This window comes from Molossus molossus, unplaced genomic scaffold, assembly GCF_014108415.1.
Source record: "Molossus molossus isolate mMolMol1 unplaced genomic scaffold, mMolMol1.p scaffold_m16_p_16, whole genome shotgun sequence".
In the NCBI taxonomy this organism is placed as follows: Eukaryota; Metazoa; Chordata; class Mammalia; order Chiroptera; family Molossidae; genus Molossus; species Molossus molossus.
Genome location: NW_023425351.1, coordinates 56964950 through 56991293, shown reverse-complemented (window position 1 = coordinate 56991293; position 26344 = coordinate 56964950). Strand labels below are relative to the sequence as shown.

The window sequence follows — 26344 nt, the reverse complement described above, 5'->3', positions numbered from 1 at the left end:
CACCCTCCCTCCCCCTTTCCCTTTGAGGTTCATCAGTCTAACAACCAATTTGTACTTCTTAATTCCTTCATCTTTTTCACCCATCCCCCCAGCCTCCAGCCCCCACCCATCTGGCAAGCAACAAAAAAGTTCTCTGTATCTATCTATGAGTCTGTTTCTGTTCTGCTTGCTCATTTTCTTTGTGGATTCAATTGTTGATAGATATGTATTAATTGTCATTTTATTGTTCATATTTTTGTTCTTCTTTGCCTTCAAGAAGACCCTTCAACATTTCATATAATACTGGTTTGGTGGTGATGAATTTCTTTAGCTTTTTCTTGTCTGGGAAACTCTTGATATGGCCATTGATTCTAAATGATAGCTATGCAGGATAGAGTAATCTTGGTTGTAGGTCATTGCTTTTCATCACCTTGAATATCTCTTGCCACTCCTTTCTGGCCTGTAAAGTTTCTTTTGAGAAATCAACTGACAGTCTTATAGGAGCTCCTTTGTAGGTGATGGACTGCTTTTCTCTTGCTGCTTTTAAGATTCTCTCTTTGTATTTAACCTTTGGTATTTTGATGATGGTGTATCTTGGTGTGGACCCCTTTGGGTTTAACTTGTTTGGGACTCTTTGTGCTTCCTGAACTTGTATGTCTGTTTCCTTCACCAAGTTAGGGAAGTTTTCTGTCATCATTGTTTCAATAGTTTTTCAATTTCTTGCTCTCTCTCTTCTCCTTGAGGCACCCCTATGATGCGAATGTTGGCACCTTTGAAGTTGTCCCAGAGGCTCCTTATACTATCCTCATTTTTTTTGGATTCTTTTCTCTTTTTACTATTCTAGTTGGGTATTTTCTGCTTCCTTATATTCCAAATCAATGGGTTGCTTCTTGGCTTTATCTACTCTATTATTGATTCCCTGTAAATTATTCTTTATTTCAGTTAGTGCATCCTTAATTTCTGACTGGCCCCTTTTTATGTTGTTGATGTTTTCACTAAGTTCCTCGGAGGTCTCCTTAAGTTCCTTGAAGTTCTCACTAAGTCCCTTGGATGTCTCACCAAGTTCCCTGAGCAACCTTATAACCTGTGTTCTGAACTCTGCATCTGTTAGATTGCTTATCTCCACTTTGTTTATTTTTTTCCTGGAGTTTTGTTCTTTTCTTTGATTTGGGACATGTTTCTTTGTCTCCTCATTTTGGCTGCTTTCCTGTGATTGTTTCTATGTATTAGGCAGAATTGCTATGCCTCCTAGACTTCATAGGGTGGCCTACTATTGTAGGTGTCCTGTAGAATCCAGTGGCACAGTCTCCCTGATCACCCCAGTGATCATGGATCACCCCAGTCTCATGATGCACTCCTAGTGTGAACTGTACACCCTTCTCTCGTAATTGAGTCTTGATTGTTGTTGGCACGTCAGTGGGAGGGGTTTACTCAGGCTGATCAGCTGCAAGGACTGGCTGTGCCCACTAGCCACTACCTTGGAGGATCAGCTGTGTAGGGGCCCACCACACAGAGCAAGACTTACTTCAGCAGGGCTCTGGTACCCACTGAGTCCACTCATTGAGTGTGTTACTTGTGGAGGTGGTTGGGTGGTGGTGTTTCGATGTGGTCTGAAGCTGTCCACTGGATGTGCTGGCTCTGGGGCAAGGTCAGCCACTGCCTGTGCTCTATCCAGGGCCACCCGGCATAAGCTACAAAGTGAACTGCAGACGGCTGCTTCTTGTGCTGGGCTTGGAGGTGTCCAGGAAAAGCCAAGTTGTGAACCAAGGCTGGCTGCTTCTAGTGTCAGGCCCGGGGCCACTTAACAAGAGGTATGGGCTTGCTGAGACTGGTCCCTCTCGAGCCCCGGCTCAGCACCGCTCTTGTGGGCCTCTGGGTCACACAGGCCCCTCTGGATCCCGGCTTCCCACCACTCTTGTGGGCAGCAGTGTTGCACTGGGCCCTGTTGAGCCCCTGGTCCTGCAGTTGTTGGCTGCGGAGTACTGCTGCCCTGTGGGGCTCAGCTCCTGCTCAGCCTTTGCTGTAGTTTTTGGGGATGGTTCTCTGCTGCTGGTCTGTGCTTCTGTTGCCTGGGGATGGATGTCTGCTCCCCAGCCTCTGGTGCTGGGGGTATGTCTCGACTCTGATCGGGCTGCTACTGCGGGGGATGGTGCTGGGCTCCCGGCTGTTTTCGGTTTTGCAACCGGCACCTTGACAGCTCCACTACTGTGCACTGGGCTGTGTTGACACAGGGTGTCCACTGGCCCGATGGTGCCAGGTGCACTGGTGGGCTCAGGTACCAGATGCCGCTTGTTTGAGAGATTTTAGGAAACTCTGAAGCAGGATCCAAGACGGCCAATTCTATGGTAAAGCCTTTGAAAACAGCTTGGGTGGGCCTGAAAGTTGGGGGGGCGGGGCCCTAGGGAGTCAGCAGGGCGGGGCTACCAGTGTGAGCCAGGTTGCTGGAGTCCCAGATATGGCTTCTGTCTGCCGCCCCCGGGAAGGGCTCACCAAAGGAACAAAGGCCTCTCTCCAGCCCTCATCCGGAGGCCAAACCGTTCAGTTCTTCCCTGTTCTCCAGTGCCCCTCAAGCTGCCTCCCCTCCGTGCTCAGAGGGAGCGGGTCTGAGTAAGTCTGTGCGCGGGCCCTTTAAGGAGCTGCCTGGGGCTTCTGCAGCCTCAGCCTCCCTGAGCCTCAGTTCCCACTGGTTTTTCCAGCCAGAAGTGATGGGGATTCTCTTCCTGGCACTGGAACCCTGAGCGGAGCACCTGGTGTGGGACGGGGACCCCTCAGTCCTCAGGAGGACATTCCCAGCTGAGGTGTCCTCCTGATTTTTATCCGCCACACGTGGGTGTGGGCCCAGCCCGTCCCCTCCGCCCTCCTACCAGTCTCGGTGTGGCTGCTGCTTTAATTCCGTAGTCGTAGGACTTCCATCCAGCTGGAGGTCAGGCGGTTCTGAATGATGGTTGTTCTGTTGTTTTGTTGTAATTTTGATGTGGTTCTGGGACGACGGATACCGCGTTTACCTCCCCATCATCTTGACCCACCTCAGAAAAAGGAAATTTTAGACATGAGTGGTCTTTGATTGGCTTCTTATGCTATGCTGTTGGCAATAATGTTTCAGAATCAATATTTTAATGTGAGAATTATGTGATCTCACTAATATAATGTACATCACAGGGAATATTACAATAATATTGGAATAACTTTGTATAGCAACAGATGGTCACTAGACTTGTGGTGATTACATCACAAGGTATATAACTGTAGGTCTATAAATGTACTATGTTGAACACCTGAAACTAATTGTCAACTGTAATTTTAAAATGGTTAAACCTCCATTAGAAAAAACACCTATAGATAACATTTATTAAGCAATTGCTACCTATATCAATTTCCCAGGGTTGATGTAACAAATTACCACAAACTTGATGATTGTAAACAACAGAAATTTATTTTCTACTACTTCTAGAGTCGAGGACTTTGAAATAAGGTGTCAGCAGGACCATATTCTCTCTGAAGTCTCTAGAGCAGTGGTTCTCAACCTGTGGGTCGCGACCCCTTTGGGGGCCGAATGACCCTTTCACAGGGTCGCCTAAGACCATCGGAAAACACATATTTCCTGTGGTCTTAGGAACCGGGACACCGCTCCTCTGTCCGTCCCCAGGTGGGTCCGCCCACCTGCAGATACGCCCACCTGCAGATACGCCCACACACAATGTGAGGACCGGTATTGACGGGCGTGGGGTTAGGAAGGTTGAGAACCACTGCTCTAGAGGAAAAAGCTGCCTTGCTTCTTTATAGCTTCTGGTGGTGGCTGGCAATCCTTGGCCCTCCTGGGCTCACAGATGCATCACTTCAATCTCTGTCTCCATTTTCACAAAATCTTCCTACCTGTGTGTTTTGTCTATGTCTCTATCTCCATACAAATATTTCTCCTTTCTCTCACAAAGACACCAGTCGTTGCTTTCAGAGTCCAGTGTTAGTTCCTTGTGACCTTCTCTTAATTAATTACATCTGAATAGGGTCTATTTTCAAATAAGGTCTCCTCCACCAGCCCTAGGGGTTAGAACTTGAATATATATTTTTCTGGGGGTGGTGGTGGTTACGGGGAGACACACTCAAGCAAACTCTACCACCTTTTAGTATTGTGCTGAGGGGTTACAATGCATGAGGTTGAACCCTATATAATCAGCATGTTTGTTTATTAAGAAAGATTTGATTCTTGGCAATTTCATATGGTTCAATCTAATATTAACACAATGAGTTTTCATATTTCTATTGGGTAATATTATTATATTTTCATGTTAAGGGGAGAGCACCAAGGAGGTTAATTAACTTGCTTAAGGGCATGCACTTAGTAAGTGATGGAGCCAGAAAGTCAAACCGACTGAGCTAACTCCAGCATCTACTCACTTAAACATAGTATGTCACTTCTCTTGGCCCTATTAAACCCTGTTGTACGCAACTCTATTCTATCATTTATTCCATAAATTATATGTATGTTTCCCTGAATTCTATTCTCTGAGCTGCTTTAGGGAGTTCCATTCACTATGTGTTCCCAGCACTAAATATAGTGCATGCCATTATATAGAAAACATATGTTCTTTGAAAAAAAAAAAATACATGAATACATGATCTGGACAATGTTTATTCCCCTAGAGAGAAAAAAGAGCATCCTTGAAAAAGACAAAAAAAATTTCACCCATCCCCCACCCTTAAATTTTACTAAGGACAATATAGTAGATATTGAGAAGCTGTTGGAAATTTAGCCTTACTTTCATGTGACAGAGTAGCATCCTCTTGCCCTAACTCTGAAATCACCTTGATCTCATTCTGAGCTCCTTTTTACTGTTATAAAAATTCCTCTCACTCTCCCTTATTCTTAAGTGACAGTTAAGCCCAGGTTAAGCCAAAATAAATGGGCTCTTTTCTCCCACATGTGCAGAATTACTGAGCTTTAGCATCTGAAAATGTTTCTCTTTCTTTTTAAAAAAATATCAAAAGGTATTTTTTTTATTTCAAAGCAAATGAAAATTATTTTTTTTAATTAAAGAAAAGGTAATTTGAAGACGGATGTTAGTGTGTAATTAATAAAAGCGCAGTTCTGCTCCAGGATGTAATAAGCTAGAACAGTGTGACTCCCAGTTTTACAATGAGGAAGAGCCAGATTAACTTCAAATTCATACTCTTTGTGGTCCCATGAGAGACAGACTGAGTTTAAAAAACATAGATAGGTATACCATACAAACAACAAGCAAAAGAAGTTAGGGTAGCTGCATTAATATGAGACAATGTAATCTTTAGAAGGAATATTATCAGAAAGAGAGACGCTACATGATGTAAAGGGGTCAATTCTCCAGTAATACATAACAGCCTCAATGAATATGCAACAAACAATGGAACATCAAAATACATGAGGCAAAAAAAACCTCCTAAAACTGAAAGAAAAATTAGAGTACTCCACAATAATAGCAATTTCAACTCTCTTGTTTTAGTAATTAATAGAACAATTAAATGGTAAATCAACAAGGATCTAGAAGACCTAGACAAAACTAAAAAGCAACTAAATGCAACTAACATTTGTAGAACATCCACTCAAGACAGCATATTTCAGATTCTTTTCAATTGCAGATAAAGCATTGGTCAAGGTAGGGCATTTTCTGGGCCATAAAATAAACATCTAAAAAGTTAAGTGTAAATGTAAGAAGTCAGTTTTGGACCATAATGGAATTTAACTAGAAATCAGTAACAGAAAGATAGCTGGTAAATCCTCAAATGTCTGAAAATCAAACAGCGCACTTGTAAAGAACTCATGGGTCAAAGAGGAAGTTTCAAAGGAAATTTAAAAATATATTGAACTAAACAAAAATGAAAGCACAACATAAAATTTGTAGGCTGCAGCTAAAGCGGTGCTTAGAAGGCAGTTTACAACGTGAAGTACTTCTGCTAGAGAAGAAGAAAGGACTCGAACCATTCACGTAGCTTTCACATTGAGACTCAGGAGAAAGCAGAGCAAGCCAACCCCAGTGCAAGCAGAGGGACGTAACAGAGAAGAGCAAACATCAACACAGTTACAACAATAATAGAAAAAAAGTGAGTGAACCTGAAAGCTGATTCTTTGAAAGGATGAATAAAATTTTAAAACCTCCAGTCAGAGTGACAAAGATACAAGAGACAAGACATAAATTCACAATATCAAGACCAAAAGAGGGGACATCACTACAGGATATTAAAGGTACAACATCTCTAATAGAATGGCATCACCCCTCTCCCCACCCCCCCCAAAAAAAGAACGGAAAGAAGAAAAAAAAATTGTCAACACTAAGTGCTGACTGGGACATAGATCAATTATGCAGTACTGGTGGAAATACAAGAGGGTACAGCCACTTTGCAAAATAATTTAAGTTTCTTTAAAAGTTAAATATTTATGTCAGCATATAATGTTATAAGTAGATACCAGCAATTTAACTTCTAGGTATCTACTCAAAGGCAATAAAAACTTAGGTTCACGCAAAAATGTGTGTGCGAACGTATATAGCAGCTTCATTTAGTCTTTGGATTACAAATTGGACTTAATCGAGAGGTCTTTCAACTAGAGAATGGATTTTTAAAATGGTGGTACATTTGTTGAGCACAACTCAACAATATAAAGGAAAAACAACAACTGGTTCACGGAGAAACATGGAAGCATTTTAAATTCATTTTCATAAGTGAAAGGAGACAGACCCAGAAGGCTACATAATATGTGATTCTACCTTATTCCACACTTTGGAACAAAAGGAAATTCTGGGGATAAAAAGCAGGTTGGTGTTGTGAAGGGCTTGGGGCTGCAAAGAGGGGTTAACTGTAAGGGGTCAGCAGGAGAGTAATTTGAGGCCATGGTCCTAACCTGTGTGGAACTGTGGTGTTGGCTACATGACTCGAAGCATCTGCAAAACCCCTATGTATTAGTCTGCCGGGGGTGCCAGAATAGGATACCACAGACTGGAGGGGCTTACACAACAGGAATTTATTTCTCACAGTTCTGGAGGCTGGAGGTCCAAAATCAAGGCACTGGAAAATTTGTTTTCCTTGTGGCCTCTCTCCTTGGCTGGCAGATGGCCCGGGTCCTCACATGGTCTTCCCGCTGTGCGCACACTCCTGTGTCTCTCACCGCGTCCCAGTTTCCTCCTCTTGTAAGGACACCAGTCATGTTGGATGAAGCCCCACTGTAATCACCTCATTTAACTGAATCACCTCTTTAGAGACCCGATCTCCAAATACGGTCACGTTCTCAGATACTGTGTATTAGAACTTCAACATGTGAATGTGATGTGGAGGCATAATTCAGTCCATCATACCACGTGATTCTATGCCACAGAGAAGGGGTCTCTACTGTACGCAAAGGAAGAAGCCACCCATGTAGGTTAAGTTATAGGTATAGGCAAAACGATGAACACAGACTGACAAATGAACCGAATCGTGTTAAAAACAAATTCGTTGCCACCCTGGAGGATGGAGCTGATGCAAGTTACTTTGGAAAAGAGCACTTTGATGAGATAATATGAGGCTGGATACCAAAGGGAATGGGCACTGATTTTCTTATGGTTGGTAAATTTGTTCCTCACAAGGGTTTGGACTAGTAATTCGGAAATCATTTTATATGTATACATACATATTAAATATAGTGTTGATAAGAAAAACCAGATTACTTGCTTGTGAATAAAGAGGTTACATTAGGGAAAAAATGAAGGCTAGAATGATCCCTGTGTTTCTGGAATAAAATTAAGGTATTACTATAGAATCATGAATTGGCTTCAATAGTTCGGATTTAATACTAGTAATTGTATATATTGTCTTCCCTCTGCCCACCGAGAGGGGCTAGACATAGAAGCCGCAGGAGTGGCGAGTTACACCTAGTATCCCAGTCCCAGTTTGTAAATAACATTCTCAAATGAAAGGAATCAGGTCTCATTGGAGAACTGGTTGATTCCAGATTTGGTGGTAGGGAAAATAAAGTAAGCCTGGGGTACCTTGGGGTGCCAGAAAGTATGAAAGTGCAAAAAGGAAGGAAAAGGGAGAAAGGGGGGAAGGAGAGGGGGAGGCGAGGAAGGAAGGAAGGAAGGGAGGGAGGGAGGAATGGGAGGGGAGAGAAAGATGAAAGGGACCAGAAGGGAAGAACAGGGAAGGAAGGAATAAAAGGATGGAGGCATTTTAAAAGGACATAGAGGACAACCTAAAAGAGTTTCCAATAAACAAAAAACAACTTTAGCAAATATATAAATAATGACAATGCTGATTTATAACAAAGACTAAAACAAAGAGGCCATACTGAAGTAAATACATAAGCAAACAAATAAGAAGAGATTACACTTTCTTCTAGAAGAATTTGAATGAATGACATGGAAAGAATGATCCATTCTTCAACATCACTAATAAAATATCCCAATAATAATTGCTGCCAGCAAGGTCCACTGATGAATGCTAAAATTAGTGGGCTAAAATTTAAGCTAAAATAGAATATTTGCTGTCTCAAATTACCTACCCCAAAGCACTGAGTAATAACCAAGGGGAAAATAGTAATTTTATAGTGGGGAATCATGGCTAAAATCCCCTGACCAAGTGATCAAGCTTAACATTACCAGTTGTAGATAATGATACCATCTACCCCCTGATGTGATGCCCTGAGCATAAGTACAATATAATCAAGGTAAAAGTATCTCAGACCAACCAAATGGAAGGGCCTTCTACAAAGTAACCGACTAGTACACATCAAACGTATTATGATTATGAACGGCAGGACTAAAATTCTGTCACTAAAATTCTGTCACAATTTAAGGAGACACAACACCGAGATGATGTGGAGTCTTGAATTAGATTACAGAACAGAAAAAGAACATTAGTGGGAAAACTGGTGAAATCCCAATACATTCTGTACTTGAGTTACTATAAGAGGATCAAGGTTAATTTCTTAGTTTGTATTAACATTCTATAGTTATGTAAGGAATTAACACAAGGGTAGCTAGGTGAAGTGTATAGGAAAACTTTCCATACTATTTTGGCAACTTTCTGTAAGTCTAAAATGATCTCATTATCTCCAAAAATATTTTTCAAGTAAAACATTTACTTGGATAAAGCAGATACGGATATAAGCAGACAATTTATAAGTCTAGGAAGAGATTCTTCTGCACTGCCAAACACCTAAGGAACTAGATCAGCATAATAATCCAGTCTAAGGTGTGGTCATTTGAAGTATGTAGGGAAAGAATTCTAGACAACAAGGCAAAATGAACATTGAATAGGTGACCAAGAGCTTGTGAAACCACCATCTGGAAGAACTTGAACAACTAGCTAGATAATCAGCTTTGTTAGAGGACTGAGACTTTGTTTCTCAGGACAGATAAAAGTAGTCTGTGTTCTGTTTCTTCACATAGAAGATTTAAGAAATAAGTTCACACTATTCTATGACCTGTGTGTTTGCAAGTGGATTAATGGACATCCCCATAGTTCTACCAAAATATATTTTTTAAGCAAACCCCGGGACTTGGAAACATTCTAAGGAAGCATACGTCAGGAAATGTGGGTTAGGAATTGAATAAAATGTAGAGTTTTACATCTTTTTTTTCCTTATTCATTACATTTTAAGCCCAAGTGGTTTCCCATCTGGACCAAGAAATTGCATTGCTGAAATGTTAATATTCTTTCCTTTGGTATTATTTCATTTTAATTCATGTTGAAAAGGTGTATGGTCTAACAGACTAGAAAGTCCACCGATTGGACAGAGAGAAACTGTAAAACAATCTTTATCTTGGTAGACGTTACCAATGGCTTAATGTTGGTAGCCAGTGGTTTTCTGGTAAGACGATAAAGTTTTTAAATCTTTGGTTTTTCCCAGTGTGATTTCACTTAGGATTGTACCATCTGATTCATTGAAGAAAACTGCACCAGGGAACAATTCAATTTGGCAGCAGAACTTTGATAGAGTCAAGGGGATATTTCATTTCTGATTTGAGAGACAATTCCATATACTATCTTTCTTCCTTTTTCCATTTCTCTCTGTTTCATTTTCTGTGTTGATTTTCTTCTTGGAAGCTTTGCAGCTGAAACCCAGGTGGGTGGGTGTGGAGTTTTTCGTTTCCTTTTCATGGTTTCATTTCTTCTACATGGCTTTAAATCTCCACTGATTTGAACAGCCTGGCCGATCCTTAGCACTGACGTCAGGAGAGAGACAAGACTGGAAAAGCACCGAGAAGCACTTACTAAACATAGGTCTCACTGTATAAGAACTCTGTTGGTGATTGATTAATAACAGTACATTCTACTTTCAAAGCACTGCATTATTTTCATTTAGAATATAGTAAACCTAGGGTTGACGGCACTTTTATTTTTCATCCAGATAACTTGGCACAGTGTTGTTACATGCTTACAAAAAGGGAAGAAACACCAAAGAGAGATAGAAAAGAAGGAAAAGGAAGAAATTGTTACTCCTTACTCCTTACTTTTGAAGCGTCTTAGCATAAGTATGCAGTTTGAAGAAAGGAGGACTATTTATTTAACAAATACATAGTGATTACTTACTAATCGGGAGACACGAGGATGCTATGCTGACAAGCTAGAGGAAGTTCCAGACCTCTTTAAGCACTATAGAAAAATTATGATTTTTAAAACCTCCAAAACCATAATCCTCGATATTCCACGGCATTTTCCACGACTATTCTCATTTCAGGGAATGACGTTTCTGTGGCTCTCTCTGTCTCTATATTTTATATTCAGTCCAGACACAAAACTCAGCTCCCTCAGCAGCCTCTGCAGTAGATTCGTTCCTAAGAAGTTTTCACAAGTTGAGTAGAATTTACGGCCGATTGGGACTCCTAAGAAGCAGTTGCATTTTACACTAAGTAGGTCATTCTCTTCTCTTCACCTCTTTTTTCCTGTACTAGGCAGACCAATTTATCTCTTCTGACTCCTGGCTTCAGGATTACACAACCAAACACGTTAAGTTGCTTAGCTTAATAAGTACCCTGCACTGAAAAGCATCACCCTTATCAGGCAGCTGGGATAACAAAAGGCGTAATAATAATAATAAGCAAAATCACAACAGCAACAATACTGACCGCTCTGTTGCGTATATTTCAATGTTTCCCCAGCTCCCACCCCACCCGTCTACGCTGTACGGCTTTCCAACTTCAATATTGCATTTTCCTATTGAATTTCAATCACTGGAGAAGTATTATATGGAAAATAATGCAGGTATTCTAACCTCTGAGTTAATATTATTTCAAAGAAAAATGACCTAAATTTTCTGCATTCTATATTCGCAGATTGTTCACATCCTGAAATAAATTGATCTCTTTCAATAATAGTTTAATAAAAAATGATCTAGTCACTTGAGTGGAATACAAAGTAACTTTTTGTTCATATTTGGATTTCTAATATGTTCCCATCCAGTCCTTTACTCTCCATTTCTATCAAGTATAAGTCTTTTGATTTTAAATAGCAGGCATAAAAAAAAAAAATGAGCTTGATACAGCTTTTACATTTTTTAGATGACATGTTCCATAAACCTTAAATTTGATGAAAATTTTTGTGAGTTTATAGCATAGTTATTTGAGTCATTCTAATGAAATAAGACTTGAAGTTCAGAAAAGTAAAATCATCATGTATTAGAAAAAGTGTCACTTAGAAAATTTATGTTTAATATATAAATTCAACCAGGTGCCCAAGACATCATGATTTCACATAATGACCATAGGTTAGACGTGAACCACACCTACATAATTTCACTAGTGATTTGTCTGTATTGGTTCCAATTTTATTTCCATAAGGATTTATTAGGCTTGTTTTAAAAGTATTTAGATGTTTAATATAGATGAACAATCTTAGGGAAGGAGTAAGCAAAATATCAAATTATACATTCAAAACACAGGTTAATGATAGCTGAAATTGTTATGTGATCATAAAACTATGCTAAGGAAGGCAGGAAGGACAAAACAAAAGGCCAATTGCTTTTCTATTCTGTGTCACAGTGGAGAACAAGTATAATTGAATCCTGTTAAAAAATAAAGGAAAGTCAGTAATAAAAACTGAATAGCCAGAGAAGAATTTCAAATACTTGATTACTAAAGAAAATTTTAACGAGACAGGAAGTCGCCTTTATGTATGATTCTTAGTATGTATATCATTTGGAGCATTAAAACATTTTGCAAAATACTCGACTGAAGCCCATCACCAAAAGGAAAAGAACTACTTTAAGAAAGACTACCATTGGAAAATATTAGTTTTACCATTATACTATTTAGGCTTATTTCCCTAAGGTATATGAAAACATTGTTTTTAACAAATGTAATATATGAAGAAAATAATGCTTCATTTTTTTCTTAGATTTTAGCTTCATTTTTTTTTTTTTTTTTTAGTAAAGTAGTTACTTTTACTATATCCATGGAACCTACACTAAACTAGCCTTCATTGGGTATCGAATAAGAAGGCAGTTTACCCAAAGAAAGCTGTGGACTCAAGCTAATCACCTGCATTTAAGTAGGCCATTGATTTATACCTAGGCTCTCACATGGGTAATATGAATCCCAGCAAGAAGTCTGTTGGCTCTTTTAAACATATTTCTAGTTGCTAGGGGGGAAAAAGTTATTTTTCTAACATAATCTCAAATATAAAATTTGAGGGTCTTCCAACAGTGTCCCACATCTGTGAGGATAAAACTCTATGTCTTGATGAAAAGATAAGGAACCAGAGGATGCTGTGGAGCCTGAAAAATTAGCTTTGTACTTCTTCTCACACAGGTTACATACACTTTAAAAATATCATATCTATTCTATAACTTACCAATTATTTGTGTGTTCACTAGAGCTAAGTGTCGAGAACATAGACTTTGTAATCATTGAGACTTTGATTGATACTCTGGCTTTGGGGTTTACCAGATGTATTATGATCTGAGGCAAGCTACTGAAAGCTTCCAGGCTCAGTGTTACCTTCTGTAAAATGGGTTGTGAATACTTTTTCACCAAATTCATGGTAAAAATATTTATAAAATTTAGAAGAAAATGAACTAATGTTTACAAACTTGTTTTACATTCGTGACATATTGTAAATGCTCATTCTTTTTTTAAAATGACATTTAAAACTTATTCAGAGGGTATCATTTTCACACATCCATTCCAACTCCTAGGAAACAGTAGAATGGAAAAGCTGAAATAAATTCTTGAGAACATGAGTGCTATTAATTTCTCCATTTAGCCCTAACCCTTAGCACGTTGTTTTTTTTATTAAAATGCTACTTGATTTCCTCCATATTTAGTGTTGAGAGAAGTTTTTGAAGATGTGTGATGGTTCCCATTTGAATTCTAGCACCAGCAGAATCCTCACTTGATCTGCATTTCAACAGTCAACATTGAGTTTATCTCCACATAAAGCCTGTGTCATCCAAACTGGTTTAAATTTTGGGGATAGTCAGAATATATGTGGCAACAAAAACACATTTTTAGAGAAGAGGACATCTGCCACTGCCCATTTGCCCTTCCGTTGACATGTCCTTCATCACAAGTCCTGGTGTCTTAAACCTGTATTTCCCAGGCTCCCTTAACAACTGGTTTTAGGTTAGGCTTTTGTTAAGGGAAATCATCAGTGGGAGGCAGGGGGTTGGAGGAGGGAGGGACAAAAGATACTGTCATCCTTTCTCCTCTTCAGGCGTCATCTCTAGTTGTGTGATTGTTTCTCCTCCATGGTTCTAGCCTGGACCAGGCAGCCTGACTCCTGGCTTTGGTTACACCATGTTCTCCTTGGAACCGTCTCCTCCTACCTTGGCTCTTCTTCGTTTGCCAATCTTAGGCTTGCCTCATGGAGCCATGTTTGCAAACTCTTCCAGCACTAGTACAAGTTCCACACCTGGGCTTCCTTCTGACGAACTACATGACGGAATTCCGAATTCTTGAATAGCTTCTGAAATGTTGAAGACTGGAGTTTCTCTGTTGAACCTGTGATTTTCCCTACAGGGGCCATAAATAAATTATGAAAGAATAAGATTTTTATTCCATCCATCATAGATGCCTGCTTTATAACACCTGATTCCTTCAGATTATTTACCACCAGAAACCACCTAAACACTTCTAATATTTTCCAAACATGGAGTAAAGTGCCCCAAAAAGAGGGTCTCCTAATGTCACTAGGAATTGATGTGGCTGTCTTACCAGGACCACACTGTGTCCTTCAGACCACTTTCGGCTTTGCGTTGTGTAGATGATTCTGGTTTCAGTGTTTTTTTGTTTTTGTTTTTGTTTTATTGTCTTTACTCTAACCATTCTTTACCTGAGAAATACAATATCAGTTACTGTATACTTTGCAAGTAGTTTCAATAATTTAAAACACAACTGTAATTATGTACGTTCTGAGAGGCTTCAATGTAGGCCTTCGAGATTTCCTTAAGCAAATACTTAAAATGGACAGCTATCTCCCACACCACCAGCCACACCCCCTAAGAAAAAAGTCTTTTTAGTACTGTGTGTGTCAAAACTTGGCTTAGTTCTCAAAAGATTTCACTTTACCAAACATAATTTTGTAACTTGAGGCTCTCAGTTTTTACATTTATTGAAATGTATACTTAGTCTGCTGAAGAGTGTGCAGTTATCAATCATTGGCTAGTTTTTCTGAAGACACGGTTCCTTGGCTTCACATTCGTAACCTTTGTACCTTCCTGTGCAGTCTGCAACCCTCTGATACAGGGTTACAGTGTAGTGCTTGCAAAACACCTATTAAAACTCTACTTTTCAGTTTTGAGCTTCTTGTTAAAACCTGCACATTTAAAATTCTTTATGACATGCTTACATGAAAACATAATCTTTCTTATCAGAAGTCATGAAAAACCAAATCCTACTATTTAAGATAAAAGAGAGGTTTATTATGTACCACTCAATTGCTATGGCTACCATAAGACTCTTTGAAACGTTATACAACTGAGCGAATTCTTTAACATACATACACATTTTAGACCTTGGGGTTTCCTTCTCATTATCCTTCCACCTTATTCCTTTCTGCTTAAAAACCTAATTCCTCTTTATGTCCTATTTCTACCTTATTTCTTACCTTTACCTGTTGGTTGAGTCTTGGTCATTCATGCTTCCTACCTCTGCCATAGACATTTAATCATACTCTTTTTTTTTTTTTATCCTCACCCGAGGACATTTTTCCATATTTTGTTCAGATAGAATGGGAAGGAGAGACAGAGAGAGAAACATCGACGTGAAAGGGACACATCGAGTGGCTGCCACCCGCATGACCAACCAGGGCCGGGGACAAACTGCAACCGAGGCACATGCCCTTAGCAGGAACCGAACCCAGGTCTCTCTGGACCGCAGGCCGATGCTCTAACCGCTGAGCCAAACCGGCCAGGGCTAATCATACTCTTTTTTAAGGAGTCCAGCCCAAGCAATGGATACTATTCCTGGCTACTTTCCATTTCATTCCTCTGCGTTATCCTTTTTTTTTTCCCCAGATAAAATGCTTCATAGTATCCTTTTTTGGGTGGAAGAAGATGACTATTTTTTGAAATGTCAATGAATCTTCTTAAGGCTAGCTAGAGAATTAAATGACCAATTCTGTGTCATATAGTAAGCACTTAATAAATGTTGGCCATTATTTTTATTATTATTATTTCCACATGTCCTTTGCTTTTCTCTAAAATTCCTAAGTGAAGGGGGGAAAAGACTTCAAGGTACAGAGAAAGATGGCTTTGGCCTTTGTGTTAAAATATAGAGAGGGATCTTTCAGAAGCTTCAGTGGTACAACTGAGAAGAAATCAAAGAAATAAGACAGTATTTATGGTTCACTGCCAGTTAAAACCCTTTGGGTGAGAACTTTAGAAGCTTTGTAACTTTCCCTCTGTCCTATTTAATCTTATTTTCACTTTTTGTTTAGTTTCTTCTTGTTACTAGCAATAAAAACCAAAATAGGTGTGTGTTTTCTTCAGAAAGTAGATGAGACAAGAAAAACCATAAAACTGAACTCTAATCCTGTTATCTGTGTGACCTTGAACAAGTTACTAAACCTCTCTGAGGCTCAATTTCCTCTTTGTTAAAATATGGATAGCACACTCTATTTCTCAGAGTAGTTGAGGAGATGAAATGAGTTAACATTTAGTGTTCCTTGCATGATATTAAATGCCCTCCTCGCCCCCCAAAATCATATTAATGTTTTTCTTTATGGTAACTCAAGAGGAAATGAACCCAAATTGGTGTCAAATAATTATTGTTCTCAGACTACTGAAAAGCTAAATGATTTGATATTTGCTTATGTTTATCTTCCCTTATACCAACTAAAGATCACCAGCTTGGACACTGCATTGCGTAGACGGAGCAGTTAGTAGCATCGTCTTCTTATACCACCTGTCATGTCAACAGAGTCCAGGTAACTTTCTTCAGGAGTGGCTGAGGCCCACAGCTATAAAATGAAAATGTCAACAGCAACAGTGGGGAATGTCTCAGGGCTAAGTCACCTACTGGGCATGGGGCACTGTGACCTGGCGTTCTGAGGATGTGACAGCAGTGTCGGGCCACGTGGCATCCAGAGCTGGATTCCCAAGGCATACACTGATCAACTTGAACCAGGTCTTCCCAAAGGATGCTAAACAGTGCTTCCCAAAGGATGGACCATGGGATGTTATTTAAGTGATACACAGACCTTCAGTCTTATTATGATTTTGTTTTACTATAGTTAGAAAGAGAATTAACGTAGAAGCTTTTCATTAACAGATAGGTTCCTTTTAAATATACTTAAGTAAAAACACATATAGTGAGTTGATTTAAAGAACAATAAAGGTTTGCAAAGTCTAATGTTCACCTATAGCCAGGTCTCTTTGTCTTCCTGCCACTTGGAAGGACTTGACTTCTTTGGTGATATGTGGCATGCATCTAATTGCCAGGGTGGTCCCCTCCAGCATTCTCTTCCTTCTCCCTCTGTCCTTCTTTGGAGACCTGTTGGGATCCACAGAGGGCTTTGTGTGAGCCAAAATAAAGCTTAGTTTTGTCAAGCCATTGGGATTTTACATTTTGGTTATTGCAGCGTGAAGAAATTTCTGCTGACCAAGCAAGCCATATATGATGGTAGAAGAATATGCTAGAAACTGTAAAGTGGTCTTGGAATGACTGAGGCATGTGGAACATTATCATAGAGATATAAACAACACCCTATGAAAGAAGAACAGACTGGCCTTGGCAGGTTCTGGAAGGCTTTACAGAGAAAATGGTATTTGAGTAATCTTTGTCGGATGACGAGGGGTTAGACTGGTAGAATCAGGAGGACAGGAATGCGGGGGAGGAGGGAGCCCACAGGGCACAGTCATGGACGTGGTGATGCAGCCGCAGGGCGGTGAGAAGTAGTGTGGCTGCACCTTGGGAACGAAGGGTTGGGTTGGTAGGAGACAGGACTGACGTATGAGTCAGTAGCCAGTGTGAGTCAGGGAAGGGGACAGCTCACTCAAATGGTTGAATTCAAGGGCACGGAATGAAGGTCTGATTTCCAGAGGTGTAGACAGCTTTAAGGAAACCAGCAAGGACAGTGATGAGTGGAAGTCTGTACCAGTCTTTAGCAGGGAGGAATGAGGCCAGGAAGCAGAGTCACCTAACCTCAGCAAGAGCTCTGGCTACAGTAGGGCGGGAAAGAACAGCCATTGCCAAGTTCGCACCTGCAGGGGGAGAACAGGGAGTACTGTCTCAGCCCTTTTAACTTATCACTCTGACCCCCTTACCTCCCTTGGAAAATTTGACCACCCTAATTACAAAGTTTAAAAAATATATTATAGCCCAGTCAGTATGGCTCAGTGGTTGAGCATCAACCCATGCACCAAGAAGTCACCAGTTCAATTCCCAGTCAGGGCACATGCCCAGGCTGTGGGCCTGATCCCCAGTATGGAGCATGCAGGAGGCGGCCACTTGATGTTCTCTCTCATCGATGTTTCTATCTCTCTCTCCTTCTCCCTTCCTCTCTCTCTAAAACCAATAAAGACAAAAAAAAATCTATTGTAACCGAATATCAGATCAGCTATCTAGTACCCTTCATAACAAATTAAACTCTTTATCTCTTTATTTTTTTTAATCCTCATCCGAGGACATTTTTCCATTTTTTGTACAGACAGAGTGGGAGGGAGAGAGAGGAAGAGAGAGAGAGGGAAACATCGATGTGAAAGGGACACATCGAGTGGCTGCCACCCGCACGACCAACCAGGGCCGGGGACAAACTGCAACTGAGGTACATGCCCTTAGCGGGAACCGAACCTGGGTCTCTCCGGACCGCAGGCGGACGCTCTAACAGCTGAGCCAAACCGGCCAGGGCAATCTTTATCTCTTTATATATGTATTTTCCTGGAAAATCATTTGAAAGAGACAAGTGGAAAACTCGATTTTAAGATTTTGAATGGAGCTTGAGGTTTTCATTATTCAACACCTTCCTCTTAGAGTTGGATAAAAGTTTCTGCTTTTGTTTACCTATTTATTTTTTGCTTTGCTTTCTGTGAGGTATATCATTCTATTTCCTGTCATCAACTGTAAGATACAGGTACAAAGATAGTTTCTGTATGTGTTTAACAACAACAAAAAACCTATGCATTTAAAAAATATAATTACCACCCCCTCATCATTATTAATGAAGAAAAATGAATAAACTACTAAAATACAATCAGCATCTTCATGTCCTAGGAGCCACTTCTTTTCTATGGAAAACCAACATCCCCAATTGATACCTAATGAGTACAAATACAGTCAAAGATGACTGTGCTTATATGTTGTCACATGGCCAAAAGAAAATTGTGTATGTCAGTTAAGAATGTCCTTTGGCATAGTACCTGAACAGTTCAGGATTTTGGTTGTTGTCATTGTTGTGTGTGTTTTAGTACATGGGTATACACACTAGCTTGGTTACTGAGAACTGGGTTCAGTGTGGAGCAGACCCGGCGTTGATTCCTCGCTGCGTCCTTCTCTGGTTGAGTGGCCTTGGCAAATATTTAACCTCTTTGGACTTTGTTTACTTATCTCTAATATGGAGATAATACAGATAATAATTGTAGCTTTCTCTTTGGATTATTGTGAAGAGTGAATAAAATCTAGAAATCTATGGTGCCTAACACATAGTAAGTGCTCAATAAATGTCACCTGGGATTATCCTTATTAACTCTTATTCGAGGAGATTTTTTTTTTACATTGAAAAATAAGTGTAGCCCTAGACATAATTAGTGGAGCATCAACCTCGCGGAAGAGTCCAAAACGGATTTGATTTTTCTCATTGCAAGATCTTGTCCTATCGGGAGAGAATAATTACTGTTTTAAAAATAAACAACTTATACTTCAGTGCGATGTGCTACCTTGCTCTCCTTTCCCTTTTCTCCTATGACACGGAGGAATTACAAAGGTTAGGTAGGAAAAGACTCCATCTCGGTCCCATCTCAATGCACCGCGGGTCTGCAAACATCTCATCACTCACGTCACTGCCTGCCCCTGTACTCTCGCCACTGTGATAGTCTCCGGATCGATATACCAACCCTTGTGTCACTACAATCTTCTGTCCACAGGAGGGCCAACAGGACCCTTCTGCAAGGCAGTTTGGATCGTGTCATCCCGCAGCTCAAAACCCAACTACAACGAATTAGCCACTGCACCCAGAACAAATTGAAAGGCTTTATTCTTGAGATCTCCAGCTCCTGCGGAGCCTCTGCCTTTATTTTATAGGCTTCTCCTTTGCTTCACCCCTACAAAATGACACCTGCTCCGGGACCTTTGGGCTTGTTCATCTCCTGGAATTCCCCTTCCCCAGCTGCCTGCAGGGCTGGTCTCCCCAGTCCATGGAAGTGCCTTCTTCAAAGAAGCCGATCTCAGGCACTCCAGCTGAAACAGGCATGCCCATCGGCCTGTTTCCCCTTATTCTGGTCTTTTTTTTTTTTTCAGAACCTATCACTTAGAGTTTTGGGGGTTTTTTTTGTTTTTTTTTAATCCTCACCCGAGGGTATTTTTCCATTTTTTGTACAGATAGAGTGGGAGGGAGAGAGAGGAAGGGAGAGAGAGAGAGAAACATTGACGTGAAGGGACACATCGAGTGGCTGCCACCCGCACGACCAACCAGGGCTGGGGACAAACTGCAACCGAAGTACGTGCCCTTAGCGGGAACCGAACCCGGGTCTCTCCAGACCGCAGGCCGACGCTCTAACCGCTGAGCCAAACCGGCCAGGGCGAGTTTTGGGTTTTTTTTTTCAATGTCTGTAGCACGGGTCTCCCACTCTAGCAGGCATTCTCCATGAAGACAAGTCTTTGGTCTGTTCACCGCTGTATTGCTGGCCCCTCATGCTGGGTTGGACATAGAGCAAGTGATCAATAAGTCTTTTGGAATAAAAAAAATGGAAGTTCCACTTAGGAAAATCACTACTTGTGTACTTGTCTGATAACTTGAAATGATCAGTATGTGTCAGAAGGTTTAACCCAAATACTATCTTTCTAAGTTAATAAACCCAGTATTTAGTATAAAGGATGCTCAAGCATTTTTATATGGAACTCTCATAATATAAACCAGCACATCAATACTGAACAATTCTCTGTGTTGGTAGAAACCACGGTACTTAGTGAGAGAGAGAAAGAAAGTTCCCAGGAGACCTAAAGAATGGTGAATCCTACACAGAGCACAACTTTGTTTGAATGAAAGCTTTGGTGGTCCAAACTGTTCTCATTTACTCAACCTGGAACCATAGGTCAATCACTCTTTATTAGATAACTGTGCTATTCTTGTTGCCTGGCTGGAGATACTTAGCTTTTATTCCAAAAAGCTTATATTTCCAGTAATTTGAAAAGTAACTTTCAGGCCTACGTATTGGCTGAAGAATAAGATGTCCTTATCTAAAATATAAGAACCAGCATCCTTATGCAAATCTCAAAGTGAAAGTCCAGATTTTCTGTCATTTCTTTTCTGTGCGCACGCTCGGCCAGCATGGTCCCAGGTGAAGGCAGGGTTCACAGCTGAGGTGCCCCTCAGCAGCCCGCTCCATACCAGACCCCCTCACCTCTGCCCCACCTGCCACCTCTACAAGCATCTTTTAAAGTCGGGTCTCTCCTGCTTGACCAACTGGTCACCACGTCCCCAGTATGTTCATGTTCAGATTCATCCTCCGTGTGACCTCTGACCACATCTGCTTAAAATATGCCAGTGATTCCCTGAGTATCTACCAGAGCAAGTCTGAGCTGGCTCCTGGGACCTGGGCACCATCTGCTACACCTCCATGTCCTGCTGCTCTAAGTCACTTATGTCTCCAAAGCTCCTCTCTGTACTAATACAGTCCTCCGCCCTCAACTCCCTTCTAGCACAGAAGGGTAAAAAAAAAAAAAAAAGCCTCCATCAGGAGGCAGTGCTTAGTGTAGTAAAAGATCATCTGCATGCAGATGTGACCACATCGGAAGCCTTTTCCAGCTGGCCAGGTGTGTGGGCTCCGCACTCACCGAGCTCTCTCGGCCTCAGTGACCCCGGTGGAAAGATGGGGATCGCGTACCCACCTCAGTTGCAGAAATGCATCGGAGGCGTGTACAGCACGTGGCACACAGCGTGTGCAGGAGGCGGTGACTGTCGTTGGTAATTATTACAGACAGTGCCTGGCAGACAGCATGCCCTCACTAACTGTTCGTTCTCTTCTCACCTCTTGGTGCAGACAGTTTCATCAGAGGGCCTCTTATCCAGTGGCGTTATCTGCCAAACAAACCACCCACCCCTCTGGAGGAGTTTAAACCCTTTCCAGGAGCTTTCAAGTCCAAATCACTTAAGCGCTTGTTTGCAACCACATGGGCCCCTGCGCAGGCCAGTTGGTAGCCATGCTCTGGAAATGAGGCAGAGTTCAGATTTCTGCAGCATTTTTATGGGCAGAAACAACTCGATCTCAGTAAACACTTTCATTGCCATGTGGAGCAAAGCATCCTGGAGCCTTGATACGGCACATTCTGATGTCTTAAAAAGCCAAAGGGGAAAAAGTATTACATTTTTAAAAAATCTGGTGTCCCAGCAACAGGACATGACTAAAACAATAACAATCAGGGTGCCAGCGATCATAGGTAACTTTTCCCTTCTGTGGGTGAGGATACTCTAAACTCCCTGGGATTCATTTGAAGATATCGATGGGGGAAAATGACCAATCCTAAAGCCAGGCAAAGTTCCTCTGGACTACTGTTTGCCATCAGAACAGCAGTTCCAGCAGTATGTCATCAGAGAGCATCCATTCTGTCTGAAGGAGTGTACGCAAATTCAGATTAACATGCAGTTACAATGGGTAAGGGCTCCTTAATCGAACCTGTGACACGGCAGGTAGATTTATTCTGACAAGGTAATGAATGATAGGGCTTTGGTGGGAGTGCCAGTTAAAACCAATTACCACCAGCTTGACGAGACAGGCTGCTCAAATGCCTCCCAGGACTCACCCTTTTTTCCTGAGGCGGATATTTTTGTTGCTGGGCATGGTTCTTTCTGATTTGGGATGGTCCGAGTTGTTCTTCCTTTTAGAAATGCAGATGTAGCCATTGTTTTTAGAAAGCCTCCAAGTGGGTCACCCTGATTTATCCTTTTAGGACGGTTCCATTATGAAATGAGGCAGTTGCTTCCTGGAACTGGACCAATGCAAAGAACAATCCTAAACCCTAATTCACTGCAAACATTTCTTTGAATGCACAGCATTCATAGCTATTTGTTTAAACAAAAAGGCTGCAGTTAGAGCCCAGGAAAGGAACTAGTCATCAGAATCGGCAATGTCTGAGCATCTTTCAGAGGGGCCTGCGCACACACAGTTTGTATTAATTAAATTTGAACTGCCTTACACTGCATCCGTGTCCCTGTTTATAAGGTGGTATCTCAATGTTACATAATCTGTAAAGATTGTGTTTTTTGTTTGTTTGTTTGTTTTTAAGATTGTGTTTTGAGGTCTCATTTCCAAATAGAGTAAACTGATTACTCTCAGGTACCAGCTCAGCACACTGTAGCCATGCAATGATTGTCCAGCTCGCTGCAGGTTGGCTGTGGACACCCTGACATTCTATTCTCCTGGGCCTTATATTGAGGTCAAACCCCACTAATCAGCCATGCACCTATACTGTCAACTTCGTTGATGCAGCTGGGCTTGGAGCAGGAGGTGTGCTGGGATCGGACCCCAGCCCCATCATTTGCCATCATTCACTGTGAGCTGCCACACACAGCTCATTTCGAAAACTGGACAAATAAGAGACTCCCTATGAACCTCAGTTTCCCAATTTGTAAAATAGAACGATAGCACCTATTTAGTAAAACTGCTATGAGGATTAAATGAGGTAACTATATGAAGTTCTGGCTCATGGTCTAGACTCAGTAAATTGTAGCCTTTGTTATTCTTCCTTAAATTATTATTATTCTTTCAATGCTCAGTGATTTAGAATCTTGTTACCTTTTTTCTTTTATAACCTCTCATCTCATTTTGTTCTCCAGACCTGACTCATTCACTTCCCTAGAACTCTCCATCTCTGCCAGCCAGTTATTTTAGTTCCTTTGCTTACTTTGTCTCCTTCCTTCTCTGCAAGTTTCATAAACTGATCGTCATTTCCCCATCGGAGAGGCAATCACACCTGCACTGCCTCTACCACAACGGCTGGGACCCGCCCAGCGCGTGAGCTGTGTGGCGGTCAGTTTAACTTGACTTTGTAGGTATCTTGAGACAAAGAGTTTTTACTTCTTTTTCATCTTTTATTTCTTTCTTCTATATCCTCCTTCCTTCCTTCTTTCCTTTCTTCTTCGTCCTTCTTCTTTTTTGACATGAACTTTTTATATAAGTTTTTGCACTTACGGTTCACATACTATTTTACAAAGAGAAAATGATGTAACAATCTCTAGCACATGCAACTGGAAGCGAAAAAAATAATAACGAAGGGGATTCCTTTTGGACTTTTGTGATCTTCTAAAGAGAGAAACATTCGTTTGGTGAGTTGAACTCTAAAAGCAGATAGACCTTTTTGTGAGCGATGTATAAATTCTCTCGTTAAGAGAAGCTGTGCGTTTCGGAGTTACCTGAAAGTGTGTGGTGGAGACTGCCATATTGATAGAGCAGTTTGGGTTTGGAACTCTGCAAGCAGAGCAGGCCAAGAAAGAAAAGGAGGACTTGGATAATATGTGTGTCACATCTGGTTTTCTTATTAAAAATGCACCACTCACCATCAGTACTCTTATAAGCCTATACAAGTCAAATGATGTATTTTGATTGCTTCTGGGTTTCTTTTATTAGTATGTTGGCTGGTTCTTTGGATTTTTTTTTCTGTCTTCATTTCAGTTAATCAGTTTCTTATTTTTATCTTCCCAGAGAACTCAATTTCTCAATATGAAAGACTTGTTTTCCTGAAAATACAGAGAACTCTTATGGTCCAAATTGCCAAATTCTATGCTTAGTTCTGTTTTCTCCATAAGTGAAAATTCCCATAACCAACTGGCCATCTGATTAGTATATTGAGTTCCAAGAAACAAAAACCTCATTTCTCTTTGTGTCTGTTTTGAAAACCTTGCAACTATAGAAGTATGGAATAAATATTTCATGAGTTCTCCATTGGTTGTAACCACTAATTTTAAAAGAACTTCTTAAAAATCTAGGTGTGGGTTTCAGAAATGATCATTTTTATATATAAAATTCATCTTTTTGGTGTGGGTTTGAGAGTTGATAATTTTAATATATAAAATTCATCTTCTTTGTAGTCATACATATATATTCAATGATATCTAGTGAAGAAAGGTTTCTGCATCGTTAGTGCTACTAAAGAATAAGTAAGGGAGAAAAAACCCAGCATGTTGACAGAAGAATACCAGTTTATGAATGTAGGAGAAATGACACAATTGAAAAATAACTATCTTAATTTAATAATTAACTGAGGCAAAGATCAATGGGTGGTAAAACCATTGAGCACATTGTTACTAGGAATCAATATTCATGGGCTCTCACAGTATCACTCACAGATTTGTTACTAATTACAGAGACAGGAAGGAAGGTTCTTTTACAATGCAAGGATCTGGTAGACATGGTCTCAACCAAATCACCAAAGTTAGCATTGTCAAAAAGGGGACAACTGAAAACACCCGCTTTCTAAGATGACATAATGGGAAATGTACATTATTTCTGTAGTATTCATGGAAAAATATTCCATCCAATCTTGAATCAATTGGACGATTGTTAATTGTTTTATCTACCAATCTGCCAAAATTCTTGAAAATTTTAAATGTCATGTAAGGTAGATGGAGATAAAAAAGATACAGCAACCAAATGCAATCCATGCGTGGTTCCTGAATCGGGAAAAAAACGAAGGCAGTTGTAAAAGTTTAATATGGAATAAGTTTATGAAATCATATTACTGGGTCTGTGTAAAATGTGGGGTGTGCAGAGTATGTGGTTATATAGGAAGATGTCCTTGTTCTCACATGACATGTGCTGAAGTGTTCTTGGGTAAAGGTCATGATGTTTATAACTTGTTCAAATTATTGAGAAAAAAAATCCTTTGAGATAGCTAGATAGGGAGGGAAAGGGAGAGAGAGGCCAAGACCAAATTGGCAACATGTTTGTTGGTTAATCTAGGTCAAGGATATATAGGTGTTCGTGAGTACTTTTTTCAACCTTCCTGCAGTTGGAATCAGCTAGAGGTGTCTATTTTTGTCAGGAAAGCTGGTGCAAAAAAAAGCTATCTTTCTGGCAAGAAAAAAGGAGCCTTTCCATACACCTCACCAGCCAGTCTTCTGAGGACGGCGCAGCATCTTACTCTCAGAACGTACCTCGGGCCACACACAAGTGGTCTCTCCCCGGCCTGGCCCGTCCACTGCGCCGGGCGAGGCTGAGGGCCCAGGCGATGGAAGAGGCACCCTGAATCAGTAACAGGGCTTTCTCCTTCCGGTTCTGCACAGACAACAGGGAGAGCCTTAATTTACCTTCCCCAGCGGCGTACAGCATACGGCATATAGGTGGAATCATTCCATTTTGCTCCATTTTAGGATCTTCAGGGCTTTTGCAAACTGAAGAGCAAATTTGATTTGGTTTCAAGTTGAGTACAACACACTTTTTTTTTTGGAATTACACAGCAGCAGCAAAGGATTAAGTAAGGCCATTGATAGCATCTGTGCTGTCCTATTAAGCATGCTGAGAAAACAAAGTCAGAGCAAATAACCTGGAGCAGGATTTGAAGGGCAACAGGAAGGCTGCAGGATGCTGCAAGGTGAAGTAGAGAAACCAGTCCGCATCTAACCACAGAGCTGAACAGAAGGATTTTTTTTTTTTCAAAGCCTTTGTTTAAAAAAAGGGGAGAGGGAGTAAATAGCACGACTCCTCTGGCATTTGAGGTTCCTGGTTCAGCTCAAGCCCAGACTGAAGAGAAAACAGCTCTGTTGCTCTCAG

The 26344-nt window shown here is 40.8% G+C and overlaps 1 pseudogene; it reads right to left on the bottom strand.

Moving 5' to 3' along the window:
• The window catches only part of LOC118631470, a 73666-nt pseudogene extending 47727 nt beyond the window's left edge, over positions 1 to 25939 (bottom strand).
• Positions 25940 to 26344: the final 405 nt, after the last annotated feature.